This window comes from Protopterus annectens, chromosome 2.part2 (assembly GCF_019279795.1).
Source record: "Protopterus annectens isolate FY-2018-M chromosome 2.part2, PAN1.0, whole genome shotgun sequence".
Classification (NCBI taxonomy): domain Eukaryota; kingdom Metazoa; phylum Chordata; order Ceratodontiformes; family Protopteridae; genus Protopterus; species Protopterus annectens.
Genome location: NC_056730.1, coordinates 1,147,256,429 through 1,147,269,661, shown reverse-complemented (window position 1 = coordinate 1,147,269,661; position 13,233 = coordinate 1,147,256,429). Strand labels below are relative to the sequence as shown.

The 13,233-nt window shown below is 39.7% G+C and overlaps 1 protein-coding gene across 1 annotated transcript in view; it reads right to left on the bottom strand.

The window, feature by feature from the left end:
* CCHR2.PART2H9orf85 (chromosome chr2.part2 C9orf85 homolog) overlaps window positions 1–13,233 on the bottom strand; it is a gene marked incomplete at its 3' end in the record, with an annotated part of 415,323 nt that overhangs the window by 400,872 nt on the left and 1,218 nt on the right. The window lies entirely within an intron of this gene.

The following is a 13,233-nucleotide window of genomic DNA, read 5'->3' as shown; positions in this document are numbered from 1 at the left end:
AAGTCTAACTTGGAACAAAAAGCTAATTTTTTGCAGAGGTCCAGGGAGTAACACTCCAGACAGACATGTCTTTGTAAGATGGGAGGACACTAGAGGAAAACCACACAAACACAGGGAAGGCATGCAGACGCCACACAGAAGGTAAGGCACCCCAGCCAAGAATCAAACCAGAGAACCTGTAGTTGTTTAGCAATAATGCTACCACTGCACCAATGCACTACTGACATTGTAAGGACACAAAAATGCAGAATCCACAGATTTTATGAGGAACAGAACAAGTATGAGGGAAAAACCTGCAATTTTTTTTACAAATGGTGGTGGGTAGGGAATTCAGGCTCTTGCCACCTTGGTTCAAGGTTCAAGCCTGTTCGATACCCGCCACCATACAGCACATGGGGCATTTCATACACACAATCTCTGAGTATAGGCTGTCACCCTCTGTTCACAAACAAAATTTCATATGCATTAGTAACAAGGGATCTTAAATGAAGAATTACTGCAGTATCAAATTATAGGTAATGCAGTGATCATCAAGGCCAGTAAATATTCAATAACAGCCAGTATTTATAGAATGTGTAAAAAATATTAAATAAAAATGGGGAGGAGGAGGAGGAGAGGGAGAGAGAGAGATATGTGATAATGCTAGGAGAGAGGTGAGAGTAATGAGAGTAGAAAGGGAATTATTAAAGTTACCAAGTACTGTAGTACTGCCTGAGATTAAGAGCTAGAATGAAAGGTGAGAGGGCAGTATTTTTTGTTATCAGGTAACTCCTCTAGACATACAAATATCATTGTTCATTCTTTTTAACTTTAACTAAGACTTAGCATTCATGCTCATGTTAAATCATATACAGTAAACAAAAACAGAACATTTAATATCATCAAGCAACCTGTAAACCTTTTTAATGCCAAAATAAAAGCTAACAGAATGTGTTTTGATAACAGAAATTCAGTTGCTGCATTTCAAAAGCAAAATATATTGTTTCATGCATAAACCTCATCAATATCATTGTTTATCAGGTATATAACACAAAATAACTAGCCCTATGCTCATATTTCTGAATCTATCTCATCTCACCAATGAACAAACAAGAAAAAAAAACATTTTTTGTTTTTTTTGTTTTTTTTGCTATATTATCCACATACTACTTAGTTGCAGTAAATAAAAAAAAGGGGGTACAGATCCGATTCCAGCAGACCAGCACAGCACCTACCTACCTCAGTTAGTTGTATCTCGGTGACTTGGTCTACTTCCTCTCTCGCCTCTCTCAATGAAGTCAGTCCAAGCCCTCCTTAGCCACCCAAGAGTCGGTCCAAGACAAAAAATAAATAAATAAACGAACGAAGCAAGCAGTAATTAAGTACTACCAAAGACCTCTTGATCAACACAAGTACTACTAAGCTAATGCTACCGATTGGTTCTCGCTCTCCTCAGAGAGCGAGAACCAAATCAGTAGCAATCCAGCCATCCACGTCACTTACATGCCTGTGGACGTGGCAGTCCAAACCCCCTTCTAATTACGGTGCGGTTAAACCTGCTTAGACTTCTGGGCATCACACTGATGCTTTTTCTTTTATCTGGACTACCTTATACAGCAGTCAGATATTAGATGCTGCTTTATTGTTGGAAAAAAATAATAAAAAAAACTCCGGAACTCGACGAGCATGCGCAGTTCGAGTTCCGGGACGGACTGAGAAAAGTAAAACGCAAATTAATGGTAGAAACTTTTTTTATGGCAATTTTTGAGCAAATTAAATGAAATAATGCAATGAATGCATTAAATGTCAACTTTTCTTGGGAGGGCTGCAGTCCCGCAGTCCGATAGCAAGAGCTGCCCCCGATAACATTACAGGATTATGAGCAGGTTGCCAGTCATAACCAATTCACTAATGTGTTTAAGAAACAGATTCAGGAAATTCAATTTGAGAGTAAAAACTCAAGAGCTGAAGCTCTTGAAACCATTCTTGAGAACACATCAAACTTACAGTACATTTAGCTTTAGCTGCTCCAATGTACCATAATCTACAGAAAGAAAATGTTGGGGCACAAAGTGTTTTGCAGTTCTGAAAACTGTAGCACTTATTAAGGTCATACAGAAACTGACTGGAAGTCAACTGTTCCTCTGAGCCACAAAAACAGCTATCATTTCACTCTTGCAACAATGTTGCTTCTTTGGTAGCAGCACGAAGGACAAATAAATGATCTTACAGCTTTTAGAACTGTAAACACGTTTCTGATTCTGTTCTATTGTAGCTACTGTGTGCACGCTACAGAGCAAGACCTGATCATAAAAAACTGTCATATTGCAAAACAAGCTTATTTTTTTTTCTGACTTTGGAAACGAACTAGCATGCGTTACATATTATGGGCTTGTTATAGCCAGGTTCACAAGTACAAACCTCACTGTTATTCAAGTCAGTGAATGTCAGTCAAGACAGCAACAGCACTAGAAACTAACTACTTTAAAAGCTGCCAATACACCTTGTGGTGTTACACAGATGGCAGTCACAGGGAAAAGCACTAACAATCAAGCTTTAAGAGCTGTTGGCACACTTTGTGTTGCCACATGCACCTTAAATCAATCAATAACTTTATACATTCCCCATGGTGTTCAACTATTTTTTAAAGAAGCAATATCACATAGGCAGAAGCCCTACACGTACTATAAAAGCAACAATGTTCAACAGGGTGGGAATTCTAAGGAAATAATAGCCCATCCATGGGTACTGTGAAGCCTGCCAAAGGAGTAAGGCTCTCTCTTTTGATTTTTTTTTTTTTTTTAATAATGTTTTACAATTTTAAAGAATGTTTTTGTTGGTACTTGGTTTTTCTTTTAAAAAATGTTCTTGTTTATTTATAGTGGAATATTCAATATATTTGAACATTTAGGAATGCCTACACAACAGTCAGTGACTATACCGCCTGACTGGAAACCTCCGCCTGACTGGAAACTTGAGTGCGTGCGTACGTGTGTGTGTGTGTGTGTGTGTGTGTGTGTGTGTGTGTGTGTGTGTGTGTGTGTGTGTGTGTGTGTGTGTGTGTTTAAAAAGAAAAAAAAACTCAAAAGAACATCTGGAACTGTAATAATTACTTGACTCAAGCAGTGACATTCTGCTTTGCATTGTATCAGACAAAACACATTTTAAACACAGCACTATTTTGCAGTTTTTTGGCTTTTCCAGGTTAGGGGTCGCCACAGCGGAACTCCGGTCCGCTAATGACTGGCAGTCGATTTTTATGGTGCCAAGTTGCCAGCCCGATACCCAACCTTCAGCAAAGACACGCACATTCACGCATGTCTTTCGGAAGCCACTCGACGGCGGGGAGGACATGCGGACTGCACACAGAAGGCACTCCAGCAGAGAATCGAACAGGAGAACCTCTTGCTGTGAGGCAACAACGCTACCACTGTACCACCGCGGCTTATACAGCACTATTTTGCAGTAATAAGGGCCATTCTGAAATGCACAAATTAAACTTCTCTGAAAGAAGGTGGAGGGGTCTAACTAGAGCTGTGTGTCTACTCATACAATTATGGAGCTGGTAAGATGGTTTACAGCAGTATGATTCTACTCTGTGCAGTCCTATGTTAGCTTTTCTTGTTTCTTTAACAGGTTTTAAACAATATTGTTGGCCAGATGTTTATTTATTTATATAACATCTGTTTACTGGGAAAATCCAACTGGACACAGGTCCTTTTTCAGCGGAGGCCCGGGGAGAAAAGCTCTGCTTATAGATAGTAAGAATTACATAATAAGGAAACACATTTGTTTATACAAAAATAAAAGCACATTTTATACATAGTTGTCAATTGTACTAGAGCAAATAGTCAAGATATGTAGGTAATATGTACATGATGAGATGCATAGTAAAATAATTTTGTGGTTATATGTTTTGAGACATTCACAATACATATGTAAAGAGTTAAATGCTGGGAACATACTGATGTCTAGAGGTGGGTAATTTTGACTCAAGCATGATTATGTACAGTTCAGAGAGATAAAATATGTGTAGTTGGGACTAAGTTAGTAGAGTTTGGGTAGATAAACTGAAAGGTAGTCAAATTTAGTAATGCTAACAGTGGGGTTAGCCAGGTTGTCTACAAGGGCAAAGCCATGTGTCATACAAATGTTGTTTTAGTAGGGTTCTTAAATATGTCAGAGAGTTACTACTGGTTATAGTAGATGGAAGGTTGTTCCAAGTTTTAGAAGTACAATAGGAGAAAAAAAAAAAAAAAAAAAAAAAAAAAAAAAAAAGATTCACCTGCTGAGTTGTTGGCTTTTGTAACACCTAGGAGTTTGATGTTTGAGCGAAGGGATCTAGTGGAGGTGTGGATCTAGTGGAGGTGTACTGTCTTACACAATTTTGGAGAGCTAGGGTGTTATCTGGTTTGTGTAGGAGCTTAGAGGCAAATGTTAGTTGGTTGAAGTGGAGTAGATGAGGAAGTTCTAGCCAATTAAGTTAAGTGATATACAGTGGTGAGTTTTGCAAGGGGCATCCGTTGCAAATTTGGCTATTTTATTGTAACATGAGTTTAATTTGGAGAGGTCGGCTTTGCAGAGGTTGGTTAGAATAGGAAGGTTGAGAGGAGGTGAGTACAGGCAATAGTAGATTTAGTGCTAGCAGTTAAAAATGACTTATTCCTGTATAATAGACCTATTTTTTTTTGTGGACCTTTTTTATGACTTGAGTGATGTGGAGATCATATTTGAGGTTATTGTCAATTTTGACTCCCAACAGTTACTGGTATGAGTGGTTGGGAGGATGGCAGTTTTGTTTTTGGAATGGATTGTGAAGGTCAGGGAGGGAGAGGGAGTTCTGGTTGGGGAGAATAGAAGTAGATTAGTTTTCTTGGGGTTTAATAAGAGTTGAGATGTTGCTGAGCTTTGATCAACCAGGATTAAATATTTAAGACTACTATTTACTAAAAAAACACATTTCAGTCAGGGATCCAAATCTAGTTGTTGAAGGGTGTCAAAACAGATGAATTTCATGAAGGCCATGTCTTGAACATGACTTAGTTATGGTCAGAGGACCTGGTCATGATTCTCTAGGTCATCTGCCTTTTTAATTCAACATAAATGTATTTTTTTTGTCTTCAGTTATATATAAAAAAAAAAAAAAAAAAAATCAATACAGATCAGCAAACTTGAGGGAAACAGGCACAAACATTATTCATTTAGTTTGTGTTTTGTTTCCACAATTTCCTTTGTGTAATTCGCTCTTTCCTCTTCGGTTTCTTTTATAATATTCAGTAATTCAAACACAGTTGGTTTACACTTTGATCTCAGTTTTCTAGTAACTGCTTTTTGGCAGCCAACAGAAATAACATAATAAGGCTTTACTATATCTATGCAATTTAGACCCTGTATCCCAGAATAAAATAAAATATCCTTAGTTACAGCTATTTGCTCACCCAATATTTCTGACAGTACTCTGTAGGAACTTTTTAAAATCTGCAAACTCATTACACTCCCAAAGAAACACTTCCAAATAAAAGATCCCAAACCTTCCAGACTTGTTGCATACTTGGGAATCATACATATGTCCTTCCATTGTTCTCTTATAAACTGCTTTTCCGGTCTCCCTTCCCAGCCTTTTCTGACCTCCTCTGATCAAGTCTTGCAGTTATCATGCAATATTTTATACACCCTAGTAATTATCCCTTTAACAAAAACTTCTGTTCTAGATTCAGTGAAAAAAAAAAAAACACCAGAGCTTTACTTTCACTCAAGATTCCCCTATCCCTTTCTCATTGTCTACACTTTGATAACAATCCCTAGGAGGGAAGGCAATCTCATAGGTTTATAGGGTCATGCGAGTCTACTAGGCTAACAGTCCTAGAGCCCTTATAAGCCTAGCCATATTTATCCTAGTTGCCCCATTTGCTAAAGGTTAGGTGAGTGAAGTTTGCAGAGGTAAGGGTCTATGGCAGTTAAGAACGACTTCCTAGCTTGCAGTCCAAACATCTTCTTGGGCTCATCCCACTTTATTACCTTTCCCGATCTATTAATTTTCTCCCAATACCTTTGTTTCCATTAAATTCCAGCCCTCTCCTGCCCATTTTCTGAACTCTTCCTCCCAACTGGCAGAAGCTTCCTTCTCCATTCTCATGTTGGCTTGTTCTTAGAACACTTTCTGCTACATTAATAATATAAAATTCTCTATGGTTATTATTCTGCTAAGAATCTGCATCCAAAATCCCACTCTCTTTCTGGAACTTCTCCCTTGCTTCATCATCAAATTACAACCTTCTGCTTGCGTTACGTTTATGAGCCTTAACACTATAGCTCTAAAATATCTTTTCAAGTCAGGTAATCTCAAACCACCTTATTCTACTGAAAGGATCAACTTATCCCATTTAATTCTTGTCCTCTTCCTCTCCCAGATAAATTCCTTCAACTCAATTATTGTCCACATCTTCTCTTCTGGTTAATAAAAGTATGCCTAACCCATATACAAAGTTAAAAGGACTAAACATTTTCACTGCTTGTATATTAGTATCCATAAAGTTTTTGTATTATTTTTAGTCTCTTCCCACATATCCTTATCTGCCATAACGGAAGCATTTTTAATCCGTATTCAAATATTTCATCTCATCATGTTCTCATAATTATGGATATTGCTAAACCAATTTGTGTGCGGGTACATAATTTATGGCTACAGTCTGTTTTATCTTCATTAATTTTATATCCCGAAAAGAGAAGAGACCATCTCAAAATGTTCCACAACAATGACAGGTCTGTTTTTGCGACTTATGTTGAAGTGTATTAAGTCTGTATACAGTCAGCACAAGGATGTCGTTTTGTGCATATGGAAATTTTATGTATTATAATTTTGAACCTCCTACTATCATTTTTGTGCAGAAGTTTGGTATTATCTTGCTAGCCAAAAGGACTGAGAGCTTATGTGGAAGTGTCAGAATACATAGCTTTTCTAGGCCTTTTTACCTCAGTGCCGTACAACCATCAAGTCTCCTGAAACATACCTCAGCATTTCATTCTACCATGCAAGCAAGAACCATCCGGGGGGGGGGGGCATCATTTAAACTAGGAGGGTAGTTTGTGCCTCTGTCTGTACCCTTCCTTCCACAGGCTTACTGCAGGGAAGAAGCCCTCTTCTCATTAAACAGAAATAGTCTTTTGTATCCCCCCCCCCCGACACCATACTTCGTTCCCCCTCAAGCAAGGAACCACACAATACCCACCCCCTGACCCCATAGCCCACACCATAATGGGCACAAGCTAATGTGGTGCTTTTATTGCTGTAATTCCATACCCCTGGAAGCTGAAATGAGCAACCATGTTACCACAGTGGTCCCTTGTGCCTCTCTGCACAAGAGTGTGTCACAGCACACAGACACACATGTACACATTTTTATAGAAACAGGGGCTCCATCAGAACTGATACCTTACACAGCAATACCACCACAATAAATTTCCCCAGAATGGGCAAAAGTAGGAGTTGCACAACTAGTACAAGTTTAACCTTGTTAGTCTTTTGTTAAATAATGTTTAACAGATAATGGTCCCTCTTACAGACCAACACAGTTTAAGAGTTGGTTCTTCTCTCTCTCTCTGTTGTACCTGGAGGAAAAAAAAAAAAAAAAAAAAAAAAAAACAGCCCTTACAAGTCTAGCCAAGTTCTGCCTTGTTTCCATGATCGGCACCTATTGCCCCTTTCCAAGAGGGACACAGGTGGAACCTCTGTGGTGAATTTACAGCTATCCATCCACTCGTCCAGACTGCATTAGAAGACAGCCAAAGAGGTCCTTTGCCTTACATGAAATGGAAGTCTGTTCCACAGGACTGGTAACCTCTGCGAGGCAAATCTGTCCCTCCAACAGATTCTATTAATGTCATATACCAGGTTAACGTCTTTAGAGCAAGTAACACATAAGCCATTGACTTATGGGGTCTATATTACATTATCGAACGCCATGAATGTCGAACGGCCAGATTATCAAAAGTGCAGTTTATCAAGTTCTGGTTTGTGGGGTTGGGGTGCAGTGAAGATTGGGAATTTTGCCCTTTCCTCACTGCAGTGCGATCTTGGAGTTGGAATAATTAGTGCGGGGTGTAGGGGGCGCAGCCCCCAACAAAACCAAGTAATGTGAACGGCACTTTCGATATTTCGGCCATTCGACATTCATGCCATTCAATGCTTTAATATAGACCTGACTTATGGAGATGCGGCATTTCCAATAAAGCAGAGAGTTAAACTGCCTTATTCCCAAGGCAGAGATTGCCTCCAAGTAGACTGTATGAAATAGAGTAAAGTGACAGTGACTTCAGCCAATCCACACAGGACAGATGAAGACCTTGAATTCTCCTTGTATGGAACCTTTATGGTCTCTCCAATTGCTGCACGTGCTTGGAAATGTACTTTACCAAAAGAGACATCGAACTCTACTAGTTGCCTGATGAGGGAAGGAGTACAGGGAGGTTATAACTTCTTTATGGAGACAATGCCCTTACATATGAGATGAGCAATACAGAATGCCCATCTTACTACTGTGGAGACATGGTGATCAAAGGTAAGGTTGCTGTCAACCTGTGTACCCAGGTATCTCGCCACTGAGTGCATGCTTAGGGCATTTCTATTGATGTAATAGCTGGAACATCGCTCTTACCAAAAGGGATAATAAATTCAATGCAAAAAAAACGCATTAAGGCCATGACTTTGGTGCCAATCATCTATTTGCATAAGACCCTCTTGTAGAATTTTCTCATAATTTGGGGATTCTATGACCACTCCCAGTTTGCAGTTGTCAACAAATTTTGTCAGCCACAGACCTTTAGTTTTGCTTGTAGTTCAGAGAAATAGATTCCAAACAGTATAGGTCTCAGGACTGATCCCTTTGGAGCACCACTGGGTAGAGGCCTGCTGTTGGAGGTGGATTCCCCTATTTTGATTGTATGGGTTCTATCGGTGAGCCAGTTAGCGACCAACCTAACAATGTAAGGGATGTTTCCTAGCTGGGTGAGTTTGTCAATAATGACTGAGTGGATAATAGTGTCAGAAGCCTTGGCCAAGTCTAGGTAGGCTGTATGTACAATTTTCCCCTCATCCAGGGCTCTGGTGACTGTCTCGAAGAAGTCCACCAGGTTTAAACAGGCATGATCTCCCTTTCACAAATCCAAACTGAGTAAGGTCAAGTGTTTGGAAATTACCTATATCTTTGTTGAGAAGGTCCATGATGATGATTTGCTCCATGGCCTTGCAGATAAGACCAGTCAGGCTAACAGGTCTATAGTTCCCAGGGTCAGTGGAAGCACCACCTCAGTGCAAGGGTATAACAGTGGCCGTTTTCCATTAAGCACCGGCTTCATCCCAGCTGCAGCTATTACTGAAAAAAAGTACCCAATGGTCTTGCTAGTTCTGACCTGCTCTCTAGAGATACAAGGTGAGGGGCAGGTGAAAGGAATGCCATGGGGTATGTGTGGTGGGGATAGGGGAGTGAAGTTTTCACAGAACCAGTCGGCTAACAGATTTACAATGTCCACAGGCTCAGTGTTAAGTGGTATCATTAATTACTAGTTTGACACAAATTCGAGTCTTACCTTTTAGGCTACAGATGTAACTTAAAGAACGCCTTATGGTGGTCCTTAATTGAGGGTGCTTATTTGGATTCATAGTTTGCTTTGGAGGACTTCACAAGAAGCCTTATTTGCCTGTTAAAGCCGAGAAAGTAGCGTTTCCTGTTTATGGCACACTCCCTCTTACTTTAAGACACAATTTCTCTCTCTTGTTGTAAAGCCTGTTAATGGCAGTTGTCCACCAGGCAAGTTTGCTCTTCCTTGTGGAGCTTGTTTTGATCCTATCAGGTACAGCCGCATCAATGCAGTTATACAGGTGTTTGTAAAAACACATTGCTGTAGGACTTGGCATAGTTGCCAGTTCTGAGGGGGGAAGTGCAGTGAAGCTAATTATACCACCCCTTAGAAGGATATAATCTTCTTTGGAGAAGTTTTTTTTTTTAGTTTAGTTGGTGTTGGGGGGGTCAGGTGTGACAGTTACTTCGAATGAGACTGATTTGTGGTCAGATCTGATGAGGAAAGACCTCAAAGTAGGGATGCTACAGCCGTCCTCCATATAAGCACCAGATCCAGGATGTTGGCACCCCTAGATGGGGTGTCCATCAGCTCGTCCATGGTGTTGGAGTTAATGAACTCGAGGAAACCTTAGGCAAGTGAGTTTGAGCATGAGTAATTTACCCAGTTAATGGAAGGGTAATTAAAATCACCCAGAACAATGGTGTTTGGATGCATCTTGATGGATTCCAGTAGCTCCAAGAAGGCAGAGTGGGTGCACTGACTCATGGAGGGAGGCCTGTAGCTGGCAATGACTTAAATAGGTGTCCTACCAACAGTTAGTTGCACCTGAAGTTTCCCCAGGGAATCATATTGTTTAACCAATCAGGAGGTGTATATTTATCTTTAATGACTATTGACACACCGCCTTCCATCTGTAGTCTGAACATGTGGTAGGAGGTGTAACCCGTTATGGCTGGGGTGCTCTACATGGCCTTGAACCAGGTCTCTGTGACTGTACAGATGTCAATGTCTTCCAAGGCTAGGACTTCTTCCAATGAGTGCAGTTTCATGCCAAGACTCCTAGCATTTAGCAGTAGACCCTTGAGGTTGTTTTTTGATTAAATTTTTAGGTTGCGAATTTTAACCTTGTGACACTCCCATAAAAAGGCACTATGCAGGTGTCAAGAGTCTTTGCCAGTAGCAAATATCCCAAGGGTGACAGATGAAGATCATCCCTGGCAAAGCATCAAGGTCTATCAATCTTGTTGTCCTAGGGTGACAGAAACTGGATCGCCTTAGAATGACACAAGAAACTAAGTCAACGATTTTCTGTTTATATTGTGGTATCATCCTAGGTTAGGGTAATATGCTGCTCAAGGCTAGGGACATACCTGCCTATTACCAGTTATAGGTATGCGACCCAAGTTTAGTTTAAAAAAAAAACTAGAAACATCAAAAGTTTATTAGAACAAGGAGCCAATATGAAGACTACCACCTCAGTTAATTCTGTTCTAACTAAAGGTACTTTTGCCTGTAACAATTGCAAACAATGTAGATGTGTGGGTTTAATGACACTATAAAAAAGTGTTTTTTGCAGATTAAGCATTGACATCCAACATTGAAGCTTGTTATATATTTGTAACAAAAAGTTTTTTGCTTTTAGGACATCCTTGATCATGCGATATGGTATTTTACTATATAAATGCTTTTGAGGGTGGAGTTCGAGTTTTCTGAAGAAGTTCACAGCAAATAAAGTGAATGAAAGCGCTAGAACCACTGTCTGTGCTTTCTTGGTTTTTGTTGGGCAGATTAGTTTACTGGTGGAGTGTTTTGATTTTCAAGTTTTACGTTCATTGTTATGTGCTGTCCTGTATTATTTTGGTTAATTTATCTCAGGGGAGGTTATTCTTTTCATTTATGAGCGTTGGTAAATGTATCTGATCTTTCTTGTGTGTACTGGGAGTAGTATTGTACTTGTTAGTTGTGTTTATTCCTCTACTTGTATATGCCGTTTCACTTTCCTTTGTAATCTCAAGAATTGAGCTGATGCAAGAAAATTTACTTAGGCTACACATGTGTAGTTCTAAAGGATGATAAGGTTTATTTTGACTTTGACCTAAAAATGATACAATAAAAAAAAAAAAAGTTTTTAATTTATGCCCAAACTTGTCTTTTAGTCTGCACAGCTCGAGCTGACTGACAGTTTGAGTGTGTGGAATATGCCTTAAATCTTTAGGCTGGACAGCTGTTATAGCGTCGATAATCGATCATGAGCAAGAGCAAATCCAGAAAACCAAGTGACATGGTTTTGCAAAGTCCACTGCTCTTCGTTATCACCTGAAATGGTCTGTGCCACTAAAAATGATTAAAGTAAAACGCTTTTCATTATTGCTGCGCATCTCTCTGCTGTCTGTGACATTAATTAGAAAATCTCAACATTGAATGTGTAACATACCCTTCAAATCTGGAAAGTGAGGAACATGGCCTTCAAAATAGGAACATTCAGCATAATGAGTTCACTTGAGAAAGATAAGTAACAATAACTGGTTTTCTACCAATTCTTTTCAGCTTTGCCATAGTTTACTGAACAAAGGAGTTAAGAGTTGTGGCCGAGATGATATGCAGCAGCAGCTCCTAGATGTTAAACAACTGCCATACCCATTTGGCTGCCAAGCAAAAACACTGGTGCAGTCCGGGGTTCTCCATCACTGCCATCATTGGCAGGATACATCCCATATAGCAAAGGTTACCACAGCAGTGATCAATATGACAACGTCTTATGGATACACTATTTCCATACAGAATCTAGCCTAGCGCTACAAGTAACCAAAGCAAAAAAAAGGGTAGTAGTATAAAATATTTTGCAGCCTTGAAAGTAGTAACACACTTAGTGCTGCCATACACACCGCCAGCATTCAAAGCTGTATTCAGCCCTATGCCAAACACATTAATACACTTTTTAATTGTTGCTTACAAAATGTATTTTGTGAAATGGGATGGACGGGAATTTACATTTAAAATCTCTTGACATATATATTATGGTGTTATTTACTAAAAGTCCTTTGTTGTCAAATGGGTATTTTTCATTAAGAAGCCACATTTCCCCTCAGGATAATGTTTGCAGATGACATTGTGATATGCAGTGAGAGTATGGAACAGAATGAGGAGACCCTGCAGAGGTGGAGATCTGCTCTAGAGAGGAAAGGAATGAAGGTCAGCAGGACTACGACAGAATATATGTGTGTGAATGAGAGGGAGGCTAGAGGAATGGTGAGGATGCAGGGAGTAGAGTTGGCAAAGGTGGATGAGTTTAAATACTTGGGATCAACAGCTCAGAGTAATGCCTAGTGTGGAAGACAGATGAAGAAGAGAGTACAGACAGGGTGGAGTGCGTGGTGAAGAGTTTCAGGAGTGATTTGTGACAGACGGGTACCAGTGAAAGGGAAGGCCTACAAGAGGGTAGTGAGACCAGCTATGTTATATGGGTTGGAGACAGTGGCATTGACAAAAATAGGGTTACCACCTGTCCCACTTTGCGAGGGACAGTCCCTCTTTGGGCAGTTGTGTCCCGACATGCAATTGTAAACATGGCAAATGTCCTGAGATTTTAGGACAAAATTATTTCTTATATTTTATGTGATAGTTGCATTAAAGTTATTCTGTATCTGAAATACCTAAATGTTATGAGAAACAGAA